Genomic DNA, 24,440 nt, shown 5'->3' on the forward strand with positions numbered 1-24,440 from the left:
TGTTTCGATCATTCCTAAATCTTGATGAAGAGCCTGACTCTCTATTCCTTGATCTGTGATCATACCTTTGATTGTCCTATTTTGACCGTGAATCTTTTCCCAAAGGTCCCATGTATGGATCATACCTGTTTTTACCGGACCTTTTTTCGGTTTCCGCTCGTCTCGAACTTACTTTTTCTTCTTTTTGGAATCGTGGAACAATATCTTCTTCTATCCTTAGCTTCGTGCTATACCTGTTGTAATCTTCATTCCATGTTGTAACTGGGAATTCACGAAGACTTTCCTTGAGTCGCCTCGTAGCTTCTGAGCTTTTTTCATTCAAATTGCTTGTGAAAGCTATAGCTGCCCAATTATCAGGTACACGTGGTAATGTCATTCTTTCACGTTGGAATCTATCCACAAACTCCCTAAGCAATTTTGAGTCCCCTTGCTTGATCTTGAAAATATCTTCCATTCTTTTTTCGACTTTTTGAGCTCCCGAGTGTGCTTTGATGAAAGAATCTGCAAGCTCAGCAAAAGAATTTATAGAATTTTTGGGTAAAAGAGAATACCATGTTAATGCACCCTTGGTGAGTGTTTCACCGAATTTTTTGACTAATACTGATTCAATCTCCTGCTTGATCAAATCGCTGCCTTTTACGCCTATTGTGAATCCAGTCACGTGGTCTCGTTGGTCTGTTGTTCCATCGTATTTTGGAATATCAGGCATTTTGAATTTCTTTGGAATTGGGAGGGGATCAGCACTTGGCTTCCAGGGTTGTTGTGAATATTTATCCGTATCTATCCCTTTGATTACGGGTGGCACTCCGGGTATTTGCTCTATGCGGTCACTTTGCTCCTTGAGCTGTTTCTGCAATGTTAGTACTAAATTTTATAAATCAGAATTGACTAAGTTACCTGGTTCTCCCTCCTGTGATTCGCTGGGGGTTCCACCATTACCTGAATTAACAAGCCCGGAACGAGGGTTCTCCAAAGTGTTGTTATTTGGAGTGGGTGTGGGTGTGGGTGGTGCAACAGGTAACTGGTTAACAAAAGCCTCAAGAGCTTTATTGACCTGTGCAGCAATTAGTTTCTGCAAAGCTTCATCGATAGCTTTATTTTTAAATTGAGTGTTTCCATTTGTATGAGATCCATCAGGAGAGCCTTCACGAGACCGCCGAGGAGAGCCTCGTGGAGAAGGGACCGTGGTTTGATTACCCTATGGATTTCCCTGAAGTTGTTAGTTTCCTTGGTTTCCTTGAATGTTGTCATTGTTATTCGACATGGTTGATGGAACAAGGAAAGTTAAGCTAAAAGAGGATAGATTATCAGATTCCCGGTAACGAAACCAATTTGTTTAACCAAAAAATGGGATTTCGGCCAAAGCTTTAATTTAGAAGAACTCGGGTAACTAATAATCAAAAGAATACATGAAAGAAAGTAATTTGGCCAACAATAAGATTATCAGAAGAAAAGCAAGTAAATCGGTTTATTCAGATATTATTTTGTGTCCCTACAATTGATCCGTTCTCTTCCTTTTATAGCTATTTTGGAGATATGCGTTTTGCCTTTGTCATAATAAGGCCATTATGGACAATTAAAGACATTTAAATGCTACGTTACATAATCATTGTATTTAATACAGATTCTCTAACGTTTTTAGTATTTAAGGCTCATTAAATACTATATCTGTACTCCCATGTAGTGTCAGATTCATTCCCCTTGGTTCTTGGACTTAAATAAGTACGAGCGCTGAGTCTTTTGGATAACCGCTCGTGCCTCTTCCTTTGCCTCTGCTCGTATCTGTTGCAACTCGTGCCTCTTTGCCAGTTGTAACTCTTTGACCAGTCTATGTATCATGACACGTCATCTTTACACTACTTTAATATATAAACTCAATTTTTCCCAATGTAAGGCATAGTTTGGGCAAAACCGAAATCCAAATCGAAACTCGAACTGTTTTGACTTTTAGATTATGGATTGGATTTCAAATTTAATTTTTAGATTTTTTGGATTTCAGATTGGATATTGGATTTGGTACTTCAGACTTTTGGATATCCAAAAATCTAAATTTTGTATATTTTATATAGTCCATTTTTTCATCTGCCAATAGTAACAAATAAAATATCCTAACCACTACACATAATCTCATATATTCAATCAGTGGCAGACACAAAACTTTATGCAAGCTGGTTCAAAAATATACTAAGTCCTTGGCATCAATTAACATTAAAAGTGACACTAAGTTCACATACAAGGTTTATCTTGCTCCATTTATTTTGGTTCTTAACGAAACGTTAAAAAAAGATATTGCTCGCTACGCTTTATTTTGGTTCGAAGTCTTCTTGTTTTATTTTGTTTACGCATCTACCTAGATTTTAACAATAGATCTATTTATCTTATAAATTTTACAATTTATTAAAAGTTATTTTAAAAAATTTACTGGAAGAAACATCAATTTGATCTATATTAAAATATTAAACTCATAATTTAACTTGTGCTAGCTGTAAATCAAAAATAACATAAGAGAACTATAAACTAAATTAGATTAATAATTTCAATATAAAAAGTTTCAAAACTATGAAAGGAAACTACTACTACTAATAATAATAATAATAATAATAAAAAGAAGAAGAAGAAGAAGAATACATTTATATAAATTGTATTATTTATGTATATTAGGATCCTTTAAAATATTCACCTCAATAACTTCATTCTTAAACCCCCCAAAAAAAAAACATGAAAAAACACGGCATGATCCTTTTGAAGAATTGCATAATAGAATGTTAAAGCAATGTATGATAGTGTTTAGGTGGCTTTCCTTAATTTAAAACATGTGAAAATAAAGAAACAGAAAGGCCAAAAAAGCTATGGAAAGTGTATAAAGCAACAAAAATAATGTAAGATCTGTTTTCGAACTCCCGAACATTTACACAATTTGAATACGCTTGAACCTTTCGACCAAAGAACTCTCTTTGTTACGTCGGTTCAACGGCCACTACTTTATAGTAGTTATTCTCTTAGAAAGATAATTTGCACATAGAAATAGTTAAAAAAATTTACTAAACGGGTTTAATTGAATCCCCTTGAATAAACGTGGGTCCGTTCTTGTATTTAATATTAATTATTAAGTTACTATCAGAATACTTTCTATTTGGACATGATTTTACTATTGCTACTTCTTATCCGTCTAACTAATGTCTTTGTTGTGTTTCCTTGATGATGATTTCATTACTTTAATATTTTATTTGGATGATTGCGGTGAAAATAAAAAACTTTTAGGCAATTTAATATGACTACTTCATTTGGATGTTCATTATCGTCGAAAGAATAAACATATGAACTTATACGAAATTCAAAATATCCAAACCGATTAAATCGAATCCAAACTTAAAATATCCAATTCAATCCGAGTTTATTTGGATCGGATTTGGATCGTCATTTCTGCAATCCGAAAATTAAAAATTCAAACCGAAAGTTTTATATCCCATCCGAATAGTCCGAACCCCAACCCCTAATCTTAGCTTGTGTATTGCAATTATAATCCATATATGCTTGATGGTCATTATGAAATTTGAAATGTCGTGTTTCTTTGTTTTACTTTTTTTCGGAATGTGCATTTTTAGTAGGTAATTTACAGGATGCATGCGTTATTTATTCTTCTCTTCTACTCGAAATATAGGGGCGGATTTATTCTCCAAATATTAGGGCACATAGCCCATGGTCTCTTTGGCAAGCTAATTTTTATTTTAATTTTTATAGAATTAGTCTAATATTATATGTTAGTCCATGTACTCCAAAAAGATTGAATGATGAACGTAGTTAAATACTTAATTCTTAATTTACCCAATGTTTTCTTTCCAAAGTTTGATAATATGGTTAACTTAATCATATGCGTTATAAAATTTGATAAATATTTAGGGTCCTGTGATTATTTTGGGGAAATTTTTTATCTTACGTGCCAATTCTTGCTGATTTGGCATTACAGGTGGCAAGAAAAGTATTATGCTGGAAATTTAGGAGATGTTCTTTATTACATGTGAACTCATTATAGGAGTTGCTTAAAATGGACGAAAAGCTTTTAGCTTAAAATGCAATGACAGTATGACACAGAGATGAACATAAGACCATTGAAGTGGCCTTAATCTTTCATAACCTTATGATTATAATTAGACAAGCTCAAAATAATAGAGCAATTTATTCTAGTAGGGGGCACTTGGTAGAACCAATTTTAACAGAGATGGCAACCATGAAAATGATGTTTGATTTATTGCGATATCACTCTTAATCAACTTAGCTGTAGAAACCTAAGCGTTTTAATTGAATTTTGATATTAAAGCATCCATGTTTATTTTTTATCTATCAATTTTGAGACGTTTTCCTGCTCTTAATGTATGATGACCTAACTAGTGGTTAATGAGATGGGCGGAAAAATTATCAAGTTTCAAGTTCAAATTTTTGTGGAGGCAAAATGCTACGGATTTCTTTTCATCTATCCAAACTTTGATAGACATAATTATTCGAATAGTCGAAATGTGCGCAAACTGACTCGGATACTATTATTTAAAAAAATAATTGAGGGGTTCTATTATCAAAAATAGGGGTGTACAAAGGAAACCGACAAACTGCACCAACCCGATAATCCGAGTTAAACCGGAAAAAAAATCCGACTATGGTTTGGTTTGATTTGGTTTGGTGTTGAAAAATAAACCCGACCATATTGGTTTGGTTTGGTTTTAACTAAAGAAAGTCAAACCAAAACCAAACCAACCTGACATTACATATATAGAAATTTTAGATATATTTAATATATAAATATACTTATTGCGATGTAATTTATAAATATTTCTTAAACTTTCTCAATTTTATCTTTTAAGGTATTATTTCAAGGTTGGACTTAGAACTTTTGAATGTTCCAATAAGTGTTATAGAGTTAAATATTAGTAACTTAAATAATGCTAACTAAAGCCCAAACCAAAATCAAATCAATACTAATACTAACAAAAGACGTTCAATTCAATACTACGAATGATAATGTATTGAATATCTATTTTTGTTTTGCAATAATTTAGATAAAAATGCATAACCTATTTTTATTTTTTCTTATGGTCATGTAATTAATACTCTCTCATTAGTCTATTTATTTTAGCATGACTTAGTTCTTTTAGATTATGTTTATTTTTATTATGACTTTTTAATTAGCAATATTTATATTACATAATTTTATTATTTTTATTGTTGAATATTCTAGGATAATGTCATGACACATCTCATATTTTGTATTATTTTCTTAGAAAATGCCTTATACAGTTGTACCTTACTAGGATTAAAGAAATATTTTGAGCACAAGTTATATGTTTTGTGCTACGAAGATTTAACAGGAAAAAAACCGAAAAAATTCGAATAACCCGAAAACTCGAGAAAAACCGAAATTGAAAGCCGAGTTTTATTGGTTTGGTTTGGTCTTTAGATTTAATAACCCGACACAATTGGTTTAGTTTGATAATTGCAAAATCCGAACCAACCCGACCGATGCACACTCCTAATCAAAAGCTTGCTGACCGGGTGGTTGGGATGGGAGACAAAGGGACTTAGCTACACTTGTCCAAGGGTATTAATTATGAAATGGTTTGTTAGCTTTGACTAGTTTAGTTTGATGAAGAATTATACAAACCAGTCACGTTTCGCTTATGATACAGATTTCTTTTATAGTTTTAGTAACTATTACAAACATTTCGTTAATTTCATATTTTCTGTAACAAAAGTTTATTTGGAATATCTACTGTTGAATGCAATGAATTCAATTCTCTAATGGCGCTCAACTTCTTAAATTATATCCCTACATAAACAATATAATGAAAAACTACAAAAGAAATAAAAAGCTTTTCACTTTTCTTCTCATACTTTATGCAACAAAGTTATACCATAACCTACAAACGAACACGTATATGTTACACGTCAAGGGGCTCAGATTTGCGTAATTCTTCTTAGTTAAAACAATGCGTGGAAATAATACCTTTTACAAAGGAAGTTTAAAATTTGTATGGACATCTATTTAGATGGAGTATTGTCAAGCAAAGTCAGAAAAATAAATTAAATATAAATTTGATAAAACGAGTTGAAAAAAGAAAAAAAAAAGGAATACTTAGGCTGATTCCAAAATGTATGATTGAATCAAAGTAATTTAACGAACACCATCTGATTCAATAAAACTTATGACTTTCGGTTGCATAGCCGATTCGCATGAATTTCTTCATTCGATCCAATCACAAATAAAGAAAAAAATTATGGTAATCTAATGACTAACATAAAGCTAGTTATATTGTGATGAATTCTACGCATACATTATGTATTGAAAAGCATCACTATAACAATTCAATATAATTATGTTCGTCGGGCTTATCAAAAGACACTTAAAACTATTTTATGTAACAAATTGGAAGATCATTCTCTTCAAAGTTTTTATTTTGAAAATAGAAGTATACTGCTCCGGTCCACAATAAGTGATTAATTTATTTTTAGCATATCCATTAAAAAAATACTAAATTCTATACAAAAATACCTAGTATGACTAAACTACCCTTAATTAAATATTTAATGTGAGGAGTAAGAAATTTTTTTAGGGATATGTACATAAGGTTAATTTTGTAAACACAAATTGAATTTCTTCTTGATTATATAAATGGACACATATTTTGGACCAAAATTAAAAAGCAAATTAGTCTCTTACTGTGGACCGAAGGGAGTATACTTCACTACGAGTACTTATAATTTCCCTAAATTCAAAACATTCTTCGGCACTCCACGTGCGATGTGTCCCCCAGTGAACTATGAAGATAACTTGGGTTGCAAGTGCACAAACAGCTATTTTCAGGAATGCTATTTAAATATTAATTAATACTTATTTTTTCTAAATTTTTAAACTAAAAATCTTAACTTTAGGACAATCCAAAATATATTTATCCTAAAAATTTGAACTGAAAACTGAAATTTAAGAAACACTGGCTAATTCTTAAATAGTAGCCCTTTAGAATGGCTACCTGGTGTCATTAATGGATCATAAACCAATTAATATACCAACCCATTGTTCTTCATCTTACCCGGGAGGAAGTCGAGGACAGAGGTGCCACTTTAAATGAAAGATTGATGTTTCTATTCGAATACAAGACCCTACGCCTTATGGATTGAGGAGATTAATATAGTTGAGACTTTGTTTTAAAATGAAAAATCCAAATGCACATTCCAGTTTGAGGATCAAAACATCTTCGGACTGAAACTTTTAAGGCTGATCTAAATGTTTATATTAATCATAAAAGTGAAAATTTAGAACAATTTTAATAATTTGTTGGCTATTATTTTTGAAAATGCTAAAAATATACATTTCTTATCATTTGGGGCACATGAATGGGCTTTAGGAATTTACAATTGGGCCATACAGCTATTCACTGGGCTTAAAGTTGAAGAGATATGGAAAAATGATACTATATAGTCGCTGTAAAAAAATAATTGCTGAATATATATATATATTGTTTTTTTTGATTGACTACTAAATATAAATAATATCTGGTGCAGCTAAAAGTGATGATACCCTAAGAAATATTGTTGAGAAATACAGATTAAATTTGTGAGACCAAAAAAAGAAATGTTGTAACTTCACTTGAATTTAGCTTCTTAATTTCCTGAAGCAATTCTCAGCAGTACACCGTTTCCCTATTCTATCTTTTGCTTCTCGGACTCCAATGTATATAATCATGTCAGTTGGCAGAGACGTATCACAATTTTTTCATGAGATAGAAGTAACAGTTTGAAGTTTATGAGTTAATTAGTAATTTGTATATATTAAATGAATTACTTAAGATAAATATATAATTTGAATTAAAATACTGGGTGTAGATATGTAATTTTTGACCATCCCCAACATTTTATATATTTTTAGCGTAAAATATTTAGTTTAGGTTTAGTATCGCTATTTTAAATAGTTTTGACTCTTTTACTTTTATTTTATCACAAAAATAAAAATTACAAAAAATATTTTCTTTTATTTAGCTAATTAATATTTTATCCAGTTACTTTTAATTTATCTACCTTACATAAAATTCAAAAATACAAAAAAATAGTTCCACTTTATTTTCAGGAATATTATTTTAATTTTACAATGATTTTTCCATTTTTATCTTTTAGTATGATATTTGAAAAATACTAAAAAAATAGATTTGTTTTAACGGTTAATTTTATTTTAATAATTATTTTACTTAAGTAGGATTAATTAGTAAATGGTATAGTATTTTTAGTCTTGTGTTAGAAGAAAGAGTATGAAATTTGAGGCTAATTTTGTTTGGTCTTAACAAAAGAGACCCAAAGAGATGACCCCATTTTAAAAGCCCAAACCCTAAGACCCACTTCCCCTTCTTCTTATACACCCTAACACACATTTGAAAAAACCTAGACCTAGCAAAAGAAAAAGATACGGATACTCTAAGAAAAACGGAGATCAAATCAGCCGCACCCCCGAAAGAACTCCTTCCTCCTCGTCAAAATTGGTGAAGCCTCCAACACCACCCCTGTCAATACTCCTTTCTTCATTCTCCAAAGCAGCAGCTAAAAAATAAATAAAAGATTTTGAGACAAAATAAGAAAAGGGGCTTCATCAAAAAAGGAAGCTGAGAATGCCCATTCCCAAGAAACGGCAGCAGCCATTCCCCACCCTAAAAATCTTTGATCACTCTCTTAGTTTTGTTTGAAAAAGAGACATACACACATGGATATAGAGGGAACGAAGAACCTCACTGACCTCTTTTCACAAAAGAACTTTAGCAAATTCTCACCTAAAGGCCATGGATGGAATAACACTTTATGTTTGAGTCCGGTGTTCGAGCTTCGAAAGTTCCGTTTGAGATTTCTGGTGAGGCTTTTCGGCTGAGGTTTTGTCCGTGGTCTGTTCGAGCATTAGAAATTGTTCTCATTTAGCTAAGGTCCATTTCTTGAACTCTTAAATTAGATCTGTATTTTTACAATTTGTTTTGTATTATCTTGAGATCATGCTTGAATAAATTGTGGCCACATTAATGATCTTGTATGTATTGTTTTGTTTCTTTTGGTTTGAAATTTCGGCGACTTTGGATATGAAGTTTCGAATATTGTGCAAATTTGCTTAGGGAATGCTTTAAATATCAAAAATGTTGTCGATGATTCATTGCTAACATTTTCTTTGAACTTTTGATGAAATGAGTACTGGTACAGTGAATAGATTAATTATTATGTTACAAGAACTAGTATAAGATTCTTGAAACAGCTCGTACCTCCTTAAAATTTTATTTTATCATACAATAATTTCCATAATCAAATGGCCTCACAACAATCTCAAATAGAAGAATTGAACAATTTTGAACATCGTAGCTTGCTTTAGGCGCGATTAATAAATTATCGTGGCCATGGGTACTGTTCCCGTAGCATGGTCATGATACGTAAATCCAAATTTGGGTGTGCATTTTCATGTGACCCGATCGTAACAACTTTGAACAGTAATAAAATAAACATGTCGCGAATCGCGGGTGCATTTCATGTAACGTGGCTTGCGGTGTGTTCCAAAACGGCAAGTGTACGACAATCGTAACTTGTTCCAGAAAAATAAACTCCATAAATAAATAAAAGCGGTTATAAAGTCAAAAGTGCACAAAAGGTTTAAAACATATAATTAATCAGATAATTAGGTCGATTATTAATAGTTGAGAGACCGTGCTAAAACTACGGAGCTCGGGAGTGCCTCACACCTTCTCCCGAGTTAACAGAATTCCTTACCCGATCTTCTGTGTTCGCAGACCATAAATAAGAGTCAATTTCCTCGATTTGGGATTTAAAATAAACCGGTGACTTGGGACACCCTAAACTATTCCAAGTGACGACTCTGAAATTAAATAAATAATCCTCTTTCAATTAATGTCACTTAAATTGGAAAAACTCCCGCTTCCCTTGGGAAAAAGGAGGTGTGACAGCTCTGGTGACTCTGCTGGGAAAAAGAACCCAGAACTTCTGGTTCAGGGTTCAGAATTCGAGCTTAGAATAACTGTTATAGTTGCTTTTTGTTCATTATATGATTTTCTACGTGTGTGGGCCTAATGTGAAATGTCGTTTTTTACCGCTTTGATATTATTTGAACTGTATATAAACTACTGCAAAACCCCTCTCTTCTAATCTCCTGGGAAGTGCACGTTGGCGTGATTTTGTTTCTGTTAGTGTCATACCCTAATTTAGAACGAGGATCGGATCAGTTACAAAGTCGGTTGACCTTTTGGCTACCGGTACGTTGCCCCCCTCCCCCGCTCGAGTTGTCCGCTCGGGTAAGCCAGGTCTAGAACAATACACCCATATTTTAAACCTAGAATAACATAGCCTCATGCCAGATCCCTAATAGGAGAGCTTGTTTGCATCATGTGCATTTGACTTTGGGGACTCAACACGTGGGTTGGGTCCGTCTAGGACAGGTGTACCCAAATTAAAAAACCATCCTGATGCATCTTACGTGCTACTTGCGTATCTGTCTGTTTCGGCTTGCATGTTGACTGACTTCTAGAATAGGGAAAGAAAATGAAAAAAAAGAAAGGAAAAAAAGGAAAAGAAAGCGAGAGGTAGGTATTTGAATTATACTGAAACTCTGCCGAAATTTTGAAAAAAAAGAAGGGAAAAGTCATTTCAAAATAAGTCATATTTTCCTATTGCGTCAAAACTAGCCGAACTACGCAGGTTTGATTCTCACCGGATGTGAGATACGTAGGCAAACCTCATCGGTTCTGGCCCCAATTTTCATTACTTCCTTCTTTAGAAAAGTCTTTCTTTAAGACCCCAATTTTCAAAAATCCAAAAATATTTTCATTACTTCCTTCTTTAGAAAAGTCTTTCTTTAAGACCCCAATTTTCATAAAAATAAAAAATCCAAAAATATTTTCATCACTTCCTTCTTTAGAAAAGTCTTTCTTTAAGACCCCAATTTTCAAAAATTCAAAAATATTTTCCTTTACTTCCTTCTTTAGAAAAGTCTTTCTTTAAGACCCTTGTTTTCAAAAATACAAAAATATTTTCCTTTACTTCCTTCTTTATAGAAGTCTTTCTTTGAGAACCCAATTTTTAAAAAATACAAAAATATTTTCTTTTAATTTCTTCTCAAAATCCAAAAATATTTTCATTCTTCTTTCAAAAATTGAAAAGAAAATTCAAGATTCAAAAATATTTTCTTTTTCTTTAGAAGCATTTCTTTCATAAATTCAAAATAAAATTCCAAAAAAAAAAATCCAAAAATATTTCCTTTCTTCTTTAGAAGTTTTTCTTTTGAAATTCCAAAAAAACAAAAAAGAAAAAAAAGTCAAAATTCAAAAAAAAAATTCCTTTCTTCTTTAGAAGTCTTTCTTTTAAAAAATATTTAATAAAAAACAAACAAACAAATCGAAATCCAAAAATATTTTATTTCTTCTTTTTAAGTCTTTATTTCGAAAAGTCCAAAATCAAAAAAAAAGAGTTAATTTATTTACTTTATTCCTAATCTTCCCGAACTACGCAAGGTCTGATTCATGTTCCCACATGATACGTAGGCAACCCAAATCAGGTTCGATCAAATGATTTTGAAAAAAAAAGAGAAAAAAAGAGGAAGAATGATAATAATAAGGACCGACTGAGTCCATTTTAATGTATCTTTTGTTTTGAATTGTGAAGAATATTTGAGGTGGTTAGCTTGTGGTAAGCTGACAACACAAGATCCAAAGGAAAAAAGCCATTGACAACTGACATCGAAACTGTTACAATTGCTCAAGAGACTTAGGGTCAGAGGGTTCAACAAGAGTCTACTGTGGTTGAGAAAAATATAATACTGAAACAGAAAATGGCTGAAATGTGTCAAGCATGGGCCAACGGCCAAGGACCGCCCATTTCTTCTCATAGTTTTCCAGAGTTCACATCCATCTCGACTACTGCCATTCCGGTCTCATTGTCTAATCAATCCTATCCACCTAGGTTTAATCCTTATCTCAACTGTACGACTACAGCTATAACTTCTGTTTCATGCTCTTAAAGTTTGTCATTGACAACCAATCAGCACAACCTCTACTGTTATGCCCGTCTTCACCATCCCACAATTGACAGCGGTGTAGAGGAAAACTCATGAGTCACAATTTCTACTCAGCAAGAGTAGTACCACTCTTCTGAGTACCACTCGTACTTGTTTGATCTTCCTGCAAACATTGAGAAGCCTGCCCGAAAGATGACACAGGAAAAAATGACCCAAAGAGTGAAAAGCTTAGAACAACAGTTGAAAAACATGCAAGGGTTGGCTGGTCAGAAGAGCATTGCCTTCAAGGATTTATGTATGTTCCCCGATGTCCACTTGCCACCTGGTTTCAAGACTCCCAAATTTGAAAAGTATGATGGACATGGAGACCCCATAGCCCACCTTAAAAGGTATTGCAATCAGCTAAGAGGTGCTGGAAGAAATGAAGAATTGCTAATAGCTTATTTTGGGGAAAGCATACGGAAGCAGCCTCCGAATGGTTTATGGATCAAAATACCTCTCACTAGCATGCCTGGGATGACATGGCTCGGTCCTTTGTCAAAAAGTTCCAATACAACATCGACATTGCCCCAGACCGCAATTCCCTTTCAAACCTGAAGAAGAAACCAACTGAAAGTTTCAGGGAATATGCCATTAAATGGAGAGAACAAGCAGCTAGAGTTAAACCACCCATGGATGACCACGAGCTAATCACTGTCTTCCTTCAAGCTCAAGAGCCAGATTACTTTCAAAACATGATGTCCGCAGTTGGCAAATCCTTCTCGGAAGCAATCAAAATGGGAGAAATAGTAGAGAATGATCTTAAGACAGACATAATTATAAGTCAAGCAGTTCTCAAAGCCGCAACTCAGGCTGTCCAGATTCAATATGATAATTTAGTGACATGAATGAGAAAGACAAAGAAATCATGATGATATCAGGGTCGAGAAGAGGTCCTAGGAGAGCATCTCGAAGGTATGACCAGCCTCGTCTATTTTTCGATGATGCTCCTGAGCACTACTATCTACCTCAGAACTCACAATACTCTGTTGCTCCACCTCAGTATGTTGTCCAGCCACCAAAACACCCTAGAAGGCTAGCACGAGCATCACAAAATCTCCACCAGCCTCCACAAAATTTTCAAGTGCCCTATAACCGACATCCAAGCCAGGGATATAGAGAGGAACAGAGGTTGAAAGATAATTTTACACCAATAAGAGAGTCTTATGCAAGCTTGTTTGAGAAGCTAAAACATTATAATATGATTGGACCCATTCCTCCAAATCATGTGGATCCACGTGCAAGAATCTTTGACCCTTCTAAAAGGTGCGAATACCATTCCAATGCCTAGGGGCACAATGTTAAAAGCTGTCAGGATTTGAAAAAAGAAATAAAAAGGATGATCCAGGAAAAACTGATTGTGATCCAAGACAGTGACACCCAGAATATCATACAATATCCTTTTACCTGCATATGATGATACACACTTTGTGGGGATGATGCCTAGTGACATGGAGTATGAGAATCCTCTCGGAAACTTGCCGACTGAAATTGGAGAAGGCCATGGTGATTCTGATGAGCAAATTTATGGCTAAATGTCAAGCTTAGCAATTGAAAAGTCATTCTCTCCTTACTAGGAGGAATCTTGGTAGCTTGTTTTGATGTTTTTTTCTATTATCTGGGTTATTTCAGGGTTGTGATCCAGCTTTTATTTATTTTATTGAGTCAAACCCTTCTATTCCTCTATTCTGTTTGTGTGAGTCTTGTCTGCATGTTTTGTTGCTATTTTCATTAGCTGAGTTGTTTTAGGGCTGTAGCTCGATTTTTAGGTTGTTTGTTTTATTGTTTACTCAATGAAATATAGTTTGTCCTTTTGTGTTATTCCATACTTGGATCTTTTCCCACTAGTTTTAGTGATATGACATGCATGCAGAATTTTTGGCCAGATCGTAGAAAATTGATTTAAACTTGAATTGGATAAGTGAGAACAAGACACTTTTGAGGATGAAAAAGGGTTGAATACTTTGGAATTAAGGTCGAGTAAAATTCACCTTCAAATCATCGTGAAGATCGGGTTGGAGGATATTGAATCAATTGAAGCTTGGTCGAAAGTTTGACATTAATAGATGAAAAGTGTCTTTCGACCACGACACTCCAAGAAGATGAACATGTTCATCAATGCCGTGATTGCGAAACGATGCTATGTTTGTCGTTCTCGAGGCTGGGAGACCCTTTTTTCTTCTATCCAAACATTTTATATTCTTTGCTACCCCTTTTGAGCCTGTGTTATTTTTTTTGACCACCCTCTTATGGAATCAAGTTTAGATTCAAGAGTCAAAAAACAAAAAAAATGGATAAAAAGAAAAAGAAAAGTCCATATGCCAAGAGTGCAAATTGGGGCAATTCTTAGAAAGTTCAAGTTAAAAAAGATGAAGAAAAAAAGAACTAGCAAAGGTCCATGCCCCCAGAAAATAGAAGTTGGGGCAACTTGTTTTGAAAACAACAAAAAAAAGACAAAAGAAAAAAGACAAAGAAAAGAAAGAAGGATGAAAAAATAGTTAGGTCAGATTTTTGAACTATGTTCGACCTGATTCCTTAAAAAAAGTGGATACGTAGGCAGCCTCACGGTTCGGTCCAACCAAATAAGAATTCAAAAAAAAAAGAAAGAAAATAAAAAAGAAAAAGCCAAAAATCCCCAGTATCTGAAACTGGGGCACAAATTTTATTTCACTTTTGAAAGAGTTAATTCCAAGAGTTGTAAGTCCACAACCCTTCATTTTGAGTCAACTTTGAGCCTTCATGTCGACCCTTTTGTCTAACCCTATCCAAAATCTTTCCAAATAAAGACCTCCCGATATGCCTTCAAGAATGCCAAGAGAAGAATGCATTGAGCAACGGTTGCCATGCGACATAAAATACTGTCAAGATGCTCGCATAAGAAAGAAAAAAAAGAAAAAGAAAAGAAAAATGAGAGAGTCTTACTAGTGAAAATCTTCATTGGCACTGTAAGACGACGGTAAGTAGAGATGAATAAATGAGAGAGACTTGTTAGTGAAAACTCCTTGGAGCACCAATAGTCGAAAGTGAGTCTTGAAGCTGATGCGAAGAATTGGCATAAACAAGCTCGACTTCAAAGGTCATAGGAATGGTAAAAGGAAAGTTTAGATCAGTTTGATAGATCAGGACGTTAAGTCCAAAATGCATGTCATAATCATTAAGGTTAGTTACCGCAAACTAAAAAGAAAAAAAAAAGAGAAAGAGAAAAAAAAAACTCTTCCTTCTGTCCTTCTCAACAGGGGCATTTCTTATTAATATTGTTTCTTTGCATCATTATTCCCTTCACTCTGAGTCAGTCCTTCTTAAAACAAGCAAGAAAAGATTTCAAAATCTGCTACCAGCTTTTCAATTGCACAAAGTAAAATTGGCCAATACACTCAGTTGTCACTTTCAACATGCTTTGAGGATTCATGTAAAGGATTCCCCCAAAAGACTCTTCTCAGCCTACTTGGCGCAAGCAAAGATAACTTGTGACTCTATCTGACAAACAAATTGCTCAAAAAGCAAGAAGTCATTCAAGATATTAGAAAAGGTCACCTAAGCAAAGATATCCAGTTGGGATAAGGCTGATTGAATCACAAATACAAATGGTACTGGGTCTGAAACAATTAGGGTTGATGCAGAGTAAAATCCTCTTGAAACCTACTCAAGCTAATTGAGCAAAAGTAAAAACTGCCCAAGGACTCAAGGCCACAAATCGACTACCATTTTCAAAACTGATAAATTTTTCTTTGTGTGAAACAGGAACAAAGCAGTGCAAGGAAAGTGGTTCAAAAAAAAGGAAAAAAAAAACAAAAAAGAGAAGAAAAAGAAAAGAAGAGAAGAGCCGACAAAGGGAAGTTTCTCAAATCTTTGCCTTTATTTGTCTTGCTATTATGCATAAAATCTTGCCATTGATCTTCACATTTTTTCCTCCTAGGATAAAAAATCCTAGTTTGATGGTTTTTTCTCCCAATAAAAATCTTAGTCTGATGAATCTTTCTTCTAAGAACCTAGTCTGATGAACTTTTTCCTTGGATAAAAATCTTAGTCTGATGAATCATTCTCCTAAGATAGAAGACCTAGTCTAATGAACTTTCTCCTAGGATAGAAATCTTAGTCTGATGAATCTTTCTCCTAAGATACCAAAAAAAGAAGAAAAGAGACCTAGTCTGACGAACTTTCTCCTAGAATCAAAATCTTAGTCTGATGAATCTTTCTATGAACTTTCTCCTAGGATAGAAATCTTAGTCTGATGAATTTTTCTCCTAAGATAGAAGACCTAGTTTGATGAACTTTCTCCTAGGATAGAAATCTTAGTCTGATGAATCTTTCTCCTAAGATACAGAAAAAGAAAAAAAGAGACCTAGTCTGATGAACTTTCTCCTAGGATCAAAATCTTAGTCCGTTGAATCTTTCTCCTAAGATAGAAGACCTAATCTGATGAACTTTCTCCTAGGATAGAAATCTTAGTCTGATGAATTTTTCTCCTAATATAGAATACCTAGTCTGATGAACTTTCTCCTAGGATAGAAATCTTAGTTTGATGAATCTTTATTCTAAGATACCAAAAAAAAAGACCTAGTCTGATGAACTTTCTCCTAGGATCAAAATCTTAATCTGATGAATCTTTTTCCTAAGATAAGAAACCCAGTCTAATGAATCTTTCTCCTAGGATCAAAATCTTAGTCTGATGAATTTTTCTCCTAATATAAGAGCCCTAGTCTGATGAATTTTCTCCTAGGACAAGAAATCTTAGTTTGATGAATCTTTCTCCGAAGATAGAAAACCTAGTCTGATGAACCTTCTCCTAGGATAGATGTCTTAGTCTGATGAATTTTTCTCCTAAGATATAAAAGCCTAGTATGATGAATTTTCTCCTAGGAAACTAAAAAAAAAGAAACGAAAAGAGGATGTCTCGATTAAAAAAAAGAAAAAATTTTGTTTAAAAGAATGATTTTCTCAAAAGAAGAAAAAAATGATGATTTTTCTAAAAAAAAATCCTTTTTGGTCCATTTTAACATAGGTACACAATTCATTAGTCTCACTTTTCCAACATAGGGCTACACTCCCTAGCTGATACCAGCATAACCTGGTAATCTTTTTCAATATAAGGTCTCACTCCTTAGTTGATGCCGGCATAACCTGATAATCTTTCCAACTTAGGACCTCCAATCCCCAGTTGATTTCATTTTAGATATAGGGTCTCCACTCCCTAATCTCTTTTTCTCAAGAATACACGATCCTGACTTTTATTGCTTTCAATAAAGAAGTAGTTTAGAATTTTGTTACAATAACTCACGAAATTTTTCTAGTAAAAACTGGGGCAGAAAAATTTCGTTAGTTTGTTTGTTTTGGTGTTTGAGCAGGTTTTACCTCGATGCACATGGTTCGAGACGACCAAAAGAAGTAGTCTCAATCTAGAATAAAGGAAAAAAAGAAGAAAAGAAAAAGAAGTGAACTCAAAGTGCAGAAGCAAAGAAAAGATGTGACTGCTCAAGACGTGATTGAAGTCACAAGCTTTGCATGTCTGCCTTGATCTGAGAAGTTGAAAAAAGAATGAGCCAGCACCCGCAGCTAACAAGCATCAAGATTCAGATCAGAGTCTGCATGAAGAACTAACCAAGACTCAAGATCAAGCTTTAGAAGACTCATATATAGGAATATTGTAACTCGTAGCTGATAGGCTTAGTTAGTCTTTTTAATTTTGATTTTTGATGTAATAACAGGACCACATACCGGAATCTCGACGGAACGGCACCTCAATCGGCTCTCCACCTCGGTATACTCCATCACTGTTCCTACATCTGAACTACACGTGGCCTGATTCCTTTATAGCCAAGGATATGTAGGTAGCTCAGATACTAGAGTTCAATCACATTCTCCTTTCTTTTAGTTTTTGGTCTCTCTGAATAAGGGTCGGGTCAAAAAACCGGTCTCGTCGTTCTTTGTCTAAAAACTCTTCGCATTTCTAATCAAAGAGGGGCAGTTGTAGACATGTAATTTTTGACCCTCTCCAAGATTTTACACATTTTTAGCGTAAAATATTTAGTTTAAGTTTAGTATCGCTATTTTAAATAGTTTTGACTCTTTAACTTTATTTTATCACAAAAATAAAAATTACGAAAAATATTTTCTTTTATTTAGCTAATTAATATTTTATGTAATTACTTTTAATTTATCTACCTTGCATAAAATTCAAAAATATAAAAAAATAGTTCAACTTTATTTTCAGGAATATTATTTTAATTTTACAGTGATTTTTCCATTTTTATCTTTTAGTATGATATTTGAAAAATACCAAAAAAATAGATTTGTTTTAACAGTTAATTTTATTTTAATAATTATTTTACTTAAGTAGGATTAATTAGTAAATGGTGTAGTATTTTTAGTCTTGTGTTAGAAGAAATTTGAGGCTAATTTTGTTTGGTCTATACAAAAGATGCCCCATTTTAAAAGCCCAAACCCTAAGGCCCACTTCCCCTTCTTCTTATACACCCTAACACACATTTAAAAAAACCTAGACCTAGCAAAAGAAAAGGATACGGATACTCTAAGAAAAATGGAGATCAAATCAGCCGCACCCCCGAAAGAACTCCTTCTTCCTCGTCAAAAATTGGTGAAGCCTCCAACACCTCCCCTGTCGATACTCCTTTCTTAATTCTCCAAAGCAGCAGCTAAAAAATAAATAAAAGCTTTTGAGACAAAATAAGAAAAGGGGCTTCATAAAAAAAGGAAGCTGAGAATGCCCATTCCCAAGAAACGGCAGCAGCCATTCCCCACCCTAAAAAATTTGATCACTCTCTTAATTTTATTTGAAAAAGAGTCATACGCACATGGATATAGAGGGAATGAAGAACCTCACTGACCTCTTTTCACAAAAGAACTTCAGCAAATTCTCACCTAAAGGCCATGGATGGAATGGCACTTTATGTTTGAGTTCGGTGTTCGAGCTTCGAAAGTTCCGTTTGAGATTTCTGGTGAGGCTTTTCTGCTGAGGTTTTGTCCATGGTCTGTTCGAGCATTAGAAATTGTTCTCATTTAGCTAAGGTCCATTTCTTGAACTCTTAAATTAGATCTGTATTTTTACAATTTGTTTTGTATTATCTTGAGATCATGCTTGAGTAAATTGTGGCCACATTAATAATCTTATATGTGCTATTTGGTTTCTTTTGGTTTGAAATTTCGGCGACTTTGGATTTGAAGTTTCGAATATTGTGTAGATTTGCTTAGGGAATGCTTTAAATGTCAAAATCTTGTCGGTGATTCATAGTTACCATTTTCTTTGAACTTTTGATGACATGAGTAGTGGTACAGTGAATAGATTAATTATTATGTTACAAGAACTAGTATAAGATTCTTGAAATAGCTCTCACCTCCTTAAAATTTTATTTTATCCACAATAATTTCCATAATCAATGGCCTCACAACAATCTCAAACAGAGGAACTGAACAATTTTGAACATCGTAGCTTGCTTTAGGCACGATTAATAAATTATCGTGGCAATGGGTACGGTTCCCGTGGCATGGTCACGATACGTAAATCCAAATTCGGGTGCCATGTGACCCGATCATAACAACTTTGATCATTTATAAAATAAACATGTCGTGAATCACGGGTGCATTTCATGTAGTGTGGTCTGCGGTGTATTCCAAAACGGCAAGTGTACGACAATCGTAACTTGTTCCAGAAAAATAAACTCCATAAATAAATAAAAACGGTTATAAAGTCAAAATTGTACAATAGGTTTAAAACATATAATTAATCAAATAATTAGGCCAATTATTAATAGTTGAGCGACCGTGCTAAAACCATAGAATTAGGGATTGCCTTATACCTTCTCCCGGGTTAGCAAAATTCCTTATTCGGTCTTCTGTGTTCGCAGACCATAAATAAGAGTCAATTTCCTCAATTTGGGATTTAAAATAAACCGGTGACTTGGGACACCCTAAACTATTCCAAGTGACGACTCTGAAATTAAATAAATAATTCCATTTCGATTAATGTCACTTAAATTTGAAAAACTTCTGCTTCCCTCGGGAAAAAGGAAGTGTGACACTAGGTTCGACTGAACCTGTAATTAAGAGGCTCACTCCGCCCCTAGTTTTCGGGATGATGTAGAGATGATTTGCCCCATTATCAAATGAAAGTTAATGTAAAAATTTGGTCGAGATATTCATATTTAAGCTACATACTCAATGTTCTTCATAAAATATTAGTACCGTATATATTAAAATTTGTAAAGCATTTCTCCTAAAGAGTGTGATGATCCAATAGGTCATCTCATGTTTTAGAACCAAATTTTGTGTTTCGAAGCCTTAAATATCTGTCACGACCCCAAATACCCCGGTCGTGATGACACCTATCACAGTACTAGACCAGCCAACCCAACATTTAACCATAGTGAATTCTTCTTATAAAATCATTTCTCTAAAACCGATTAAGACTCAAGTTCTCATATGAAATATATAAATCAACGGAAATATGACGAAGTCAATACAAAATATACCAACACAGCCCAACAATCCGGTGTCACTAGTCATGATCCTCTAAATAAAACCAAGACACTGTCTGAATAATACAAAATAAGTCCGTAACAACAAAAAATTACTAAAATAGGAAGGAGGAAGACAGGGTTGCGAATGCTGTGCAACTACCTTGCGATCTCCTGTAAAGCTCTGAGAGTGCTGGAAGCTCTCACTCTGATGCTCGGACACCTGGATCTTCGCACAAGGTGCAGGGAGTAACATGAGTACGCCAACTCAGTAAGTAACTAGAGTAAATAAGGTCTGAGTGCAGTGACGTGCAGTTAAAAATCATATAATAAGTCTTAACAGAAATATTAAGTCAAATTCTGAAATTTAAAAGCCAGTCATGTCGTAAAACTTCAGTTTCAATTAAAAATCCTTAGAAAATATTTATCTGACATTTTTCAACAGAGGCTTAGTATAAAAGAAGAGTGAAAGTAACAAAAGTCATAAACAAGCCCCTCGGGCAAGGTATAACTCATAAATATAGCCTCTCGGGCAAGCCTCTCACTCACTCGTGACTCAGCTCTCATCACACATTACTCACACTCAACACTCCAGCTCAATAATATCTCGTAATAATAGTAATCATAATAACCGTTGCGGCGTGCAACCCGATCCATAGTTTATAGTTGACTACGCTCACTGGGGGTGTATAGACTCCGGAGGGGCTCCTAGAACCCAAGCGTCATATCGGTGCGGAGCGCAGCCCGATCCAATATATATCACTGCGGCTTGCAGCTCGATCCATATAAGTATCGCTGCGGCGTGCGGTCCGATCCATAATATATATATATATATATATATATATATATATATATATATAATCCTCACCATTAGGTCATCAACCTCTCTCAGTCATTAACCTCACAGCCACTCGGGCATATCAGTGGAGATCAGGGAAACTCAACCTAAACAGTTTTTCATCTATTAAGAAGTAGATTGATTAAATCAGATTTAAACAATAAACAGGTAAAACATGACTGAGGATATGCTCTCAAAATAAATAGAGTGAGGAAAGTAGTAAAAATACCCCTAAGGGTCTAAACAGGGCGGCACAAAGCCCCAAATATGGCGTACAATCTAAAATATAGTAACAATCTCTAAAATACGGGATATCATAAGATTTCAAATCAAATACATGGCTTAATAGTTGCTACGGGACGGACCAAGTCACAAATCCCTACCGGTGCACACCCACACGCTCGTCACCTAGCATGTGCGTCACCTTATTTATCAAACAAATACGAAATACCGGGGTTTCATATCCTCAGGTCCAGATTTATAATGGTTACTTACCTCAAACCGGATGAAATACTACCCCGTGATGCTCTTACCTCTCGACTCGGCCTCAACTCGTATCGAATCTATCTAAAATAAGAATCATAACGTCAATATATGCTAAGGGAACGAAGCCCATGCGAAAATAATCAAATTATATAAAAAATCCCGAAATTGGTCCAGCCCGACCCCCAGGACCACATCTCGAAATTTGTTAAAATTCACATCAATAGAATCCTTATCCTCCCACGAGTCCATACATACCAAGGACATCAAAATCCGACCACAAACGGCCCCCCAAATCCTCAAATCAAAGTCTCCAATTTCAAGCCCTAACTCCCCAATTTTAGGCTTTAGATTCCACAAATTTCATGTTTAATTAGGTAGAAATCACAATATGATCGAGTATTAAGTCCGTAAATCTTACCTCCAAGTGTTTCCCTTTGATTCCCTCTTCAATTCTTCTCAAAAAGCTCCAAAATCGCTTAAAAATGGTGAAAGTTAGACCCAAAATCGCGAACAATGGCTATTTAAACATTCTGCCTAGGTGACCTTTGCTTCTTCACGAACGCGGTCAAAGCATCGCGTTCGCGAAGCACAAAAATCCGTCGACCATTTAATCCTCCTTCGCGAATGTGACCTCCTAGATGCGAATGCAAAGCTTCAGCTTCTCAGACTATTGCGATGCGACACACCAGCGCGAACGCAAAGCACAATGACTAGGACCCCAGCTGCTCCCATTTACTCTACGCGAGCGCGGAAACCTCATCGCGTTCGCGATGCACACAGAACTTCACCCTTCTCGAATGTGGGACCAACATCGCGAACGCGAAGGACAAATTTCCAGCCTCACTACTCATCCCTTCGTAAACGCGAGAGCCCTCTCGCGAACGCGAAGGCCAAAAGTTTGCAACAGAAGCAACAGAAAATCTGCAACTTTCAAAATAAGGATTTGATCCATTTAACCACCCGAAACTCACCCGAAGCCCTCGAGACTTCAACCAAACATGCCAACATATCCCATAATATCATTCAAACTTGTTCCAATCTTCGGAACACTCAAAACAACATCAAAACACCAAATCATCATCGGATTCAAGCCTAAGAAATTCCAAAACTTCCAAATTCCGCTTTCGATCAAAAGGTCTATCAAACCTTGTCCGAAATGACCTGAAATTTTGCATACATGTCACAAATGACACGATGACCTACTCCAACTTTCAAAATTCCATTCTGACTCCTATATCAAAATCTCCCCTGTCAACCGTAAAGCGCCAAAATTCCAATTTTGCTAATTCAAGCCTAAATCTACTCCGGACCTCCAAAACCCATTCCGATCATGCTCCTAAGTCCCAAATCACCTCCCGAAACTATCTGAACCATGGGAATTCACATCCGAGCCCTTTTTCACATAAGTCAACATTCGGTTTACTTTTCCAACCTAAGCTTACTCAAAAGAGACTAAGTATCTCATTCCTTTCTAAAACCTCTCCGAACCCGAACCAACCAACCCGATATCACATAGTACAACTGAACAAGGTAATAAGAAGTAGAAATGGGGAAAACAGAGCAGTAACTCATGAAACGACCGGCCGGGTAGTTACATCCTCCCCCTCTTAAACAAACGTTCGTCCTCGAACGAGTCAAGAAATATACCTGAAGCCTCAAATAGGTGAGGATATTTGCTCTGCATCTCCCGCTTGGTCTCCCAGGCAGCCTCCTCCACGGGCCGACCTCTCCACTGCACTTTCACTGAATCTATACCCTTTAACCTCAGCCTTCGAACCTGGCGCTCCAAAATGGCTACTAGATCCATATCATACGTCAAATCATCATCTAACTGAACCGTGTTAAAATCCAAAACATGAGACGGATCGCCAATATACTTTTGGAGCATAAAGACATGAAATACTGGATGCACACTCGATAAACTGGGTGGCAAGGCAAGCTTATAAGCCACCTCCCCAATCCTTCGAAGCACCTCAAAAGGTCCAATAAACCAAGGACTCAATTTACCATTCTTCCCAAATCTCATAACACCCTTTATGGGTGAAACCTTCAGTAGAACCTTCTCCCCAACCATATAAGACACATCATGAACTTTCCTGTCAGCATAACTCTTTTGTCTCGACTGCGCTGTATGAAGCCTCTCCTAAATCACCTTCACCTTGTCTAAAGCATCTTGCAGCAAGTCTGTACCCAAAAGTATAGCCTTCCCGGGCTCAAACCAACCAACTAGAGATCTACACCGCCTCCCATATAAAGCCTCGTATGGAGACATCTAAATACTCTACTAATAACTGTTGTTATATGCAAATTCCGTAAGCGGTAGAAACTGATCCCATGAACTACCGAAGTCAATCACACAAGCGAGCAACATATCCTCTAATATCTGAATAGTGCGCTTAGATTGCCTGTCCGTCTGAGGGTGAAAAGCTGTGCCCAACTCAACCTGAGTACCCAACTCTTGCTGCACGACCCTCCAAAACTGTGAAGTAAACTGAGTACCTCTATCTGAAATGATGGAAACTAGAACCCAATGCAGGCGAACAACCTCTCGGATATAAATCTCTACTAACCG

At 35.2% G+C, this 24,440-nt stretch overlaps 1 long non-coding RNA gene across 1 annotated transcript; it reads left to right on the forward strand.

The window, feature by feature from the left end:
- The first annotated feature begins 8,379 nt into the window (after positions 1–8,379).
- Positions 8,380–19,339, forward strand: LOC142162693 (uncharacterized). Its single transcript, XR_012693967.1, has 2 exons — positions 8,380–8,951; positions 15,815–19,339. It is a non-coding gene; the product is annotated as an uncharacterized LOC142162693 (long non-coding RNA).
- The last annotated feature ends 5,101 nt before the right edge of the window (positions 19,340–24,440 follow it).

The sequence above is a fragment of the Nicotiana tabacum genome, chromosome 8 (genome assembly GCF_000715075.1).
Source record: "Nicotiana tabacum cultivar K326 chromosome 8, ASM71507v2, whole genome shotgun sequence".
NCBI classification, from domain to species: domain Eukaryota; kingdom Viridiplantae; phylum Streptophyta; class Magnoliopsida; order Solanales; family Solanaceae; genus Nicotiana; species Nicotiana tabacum.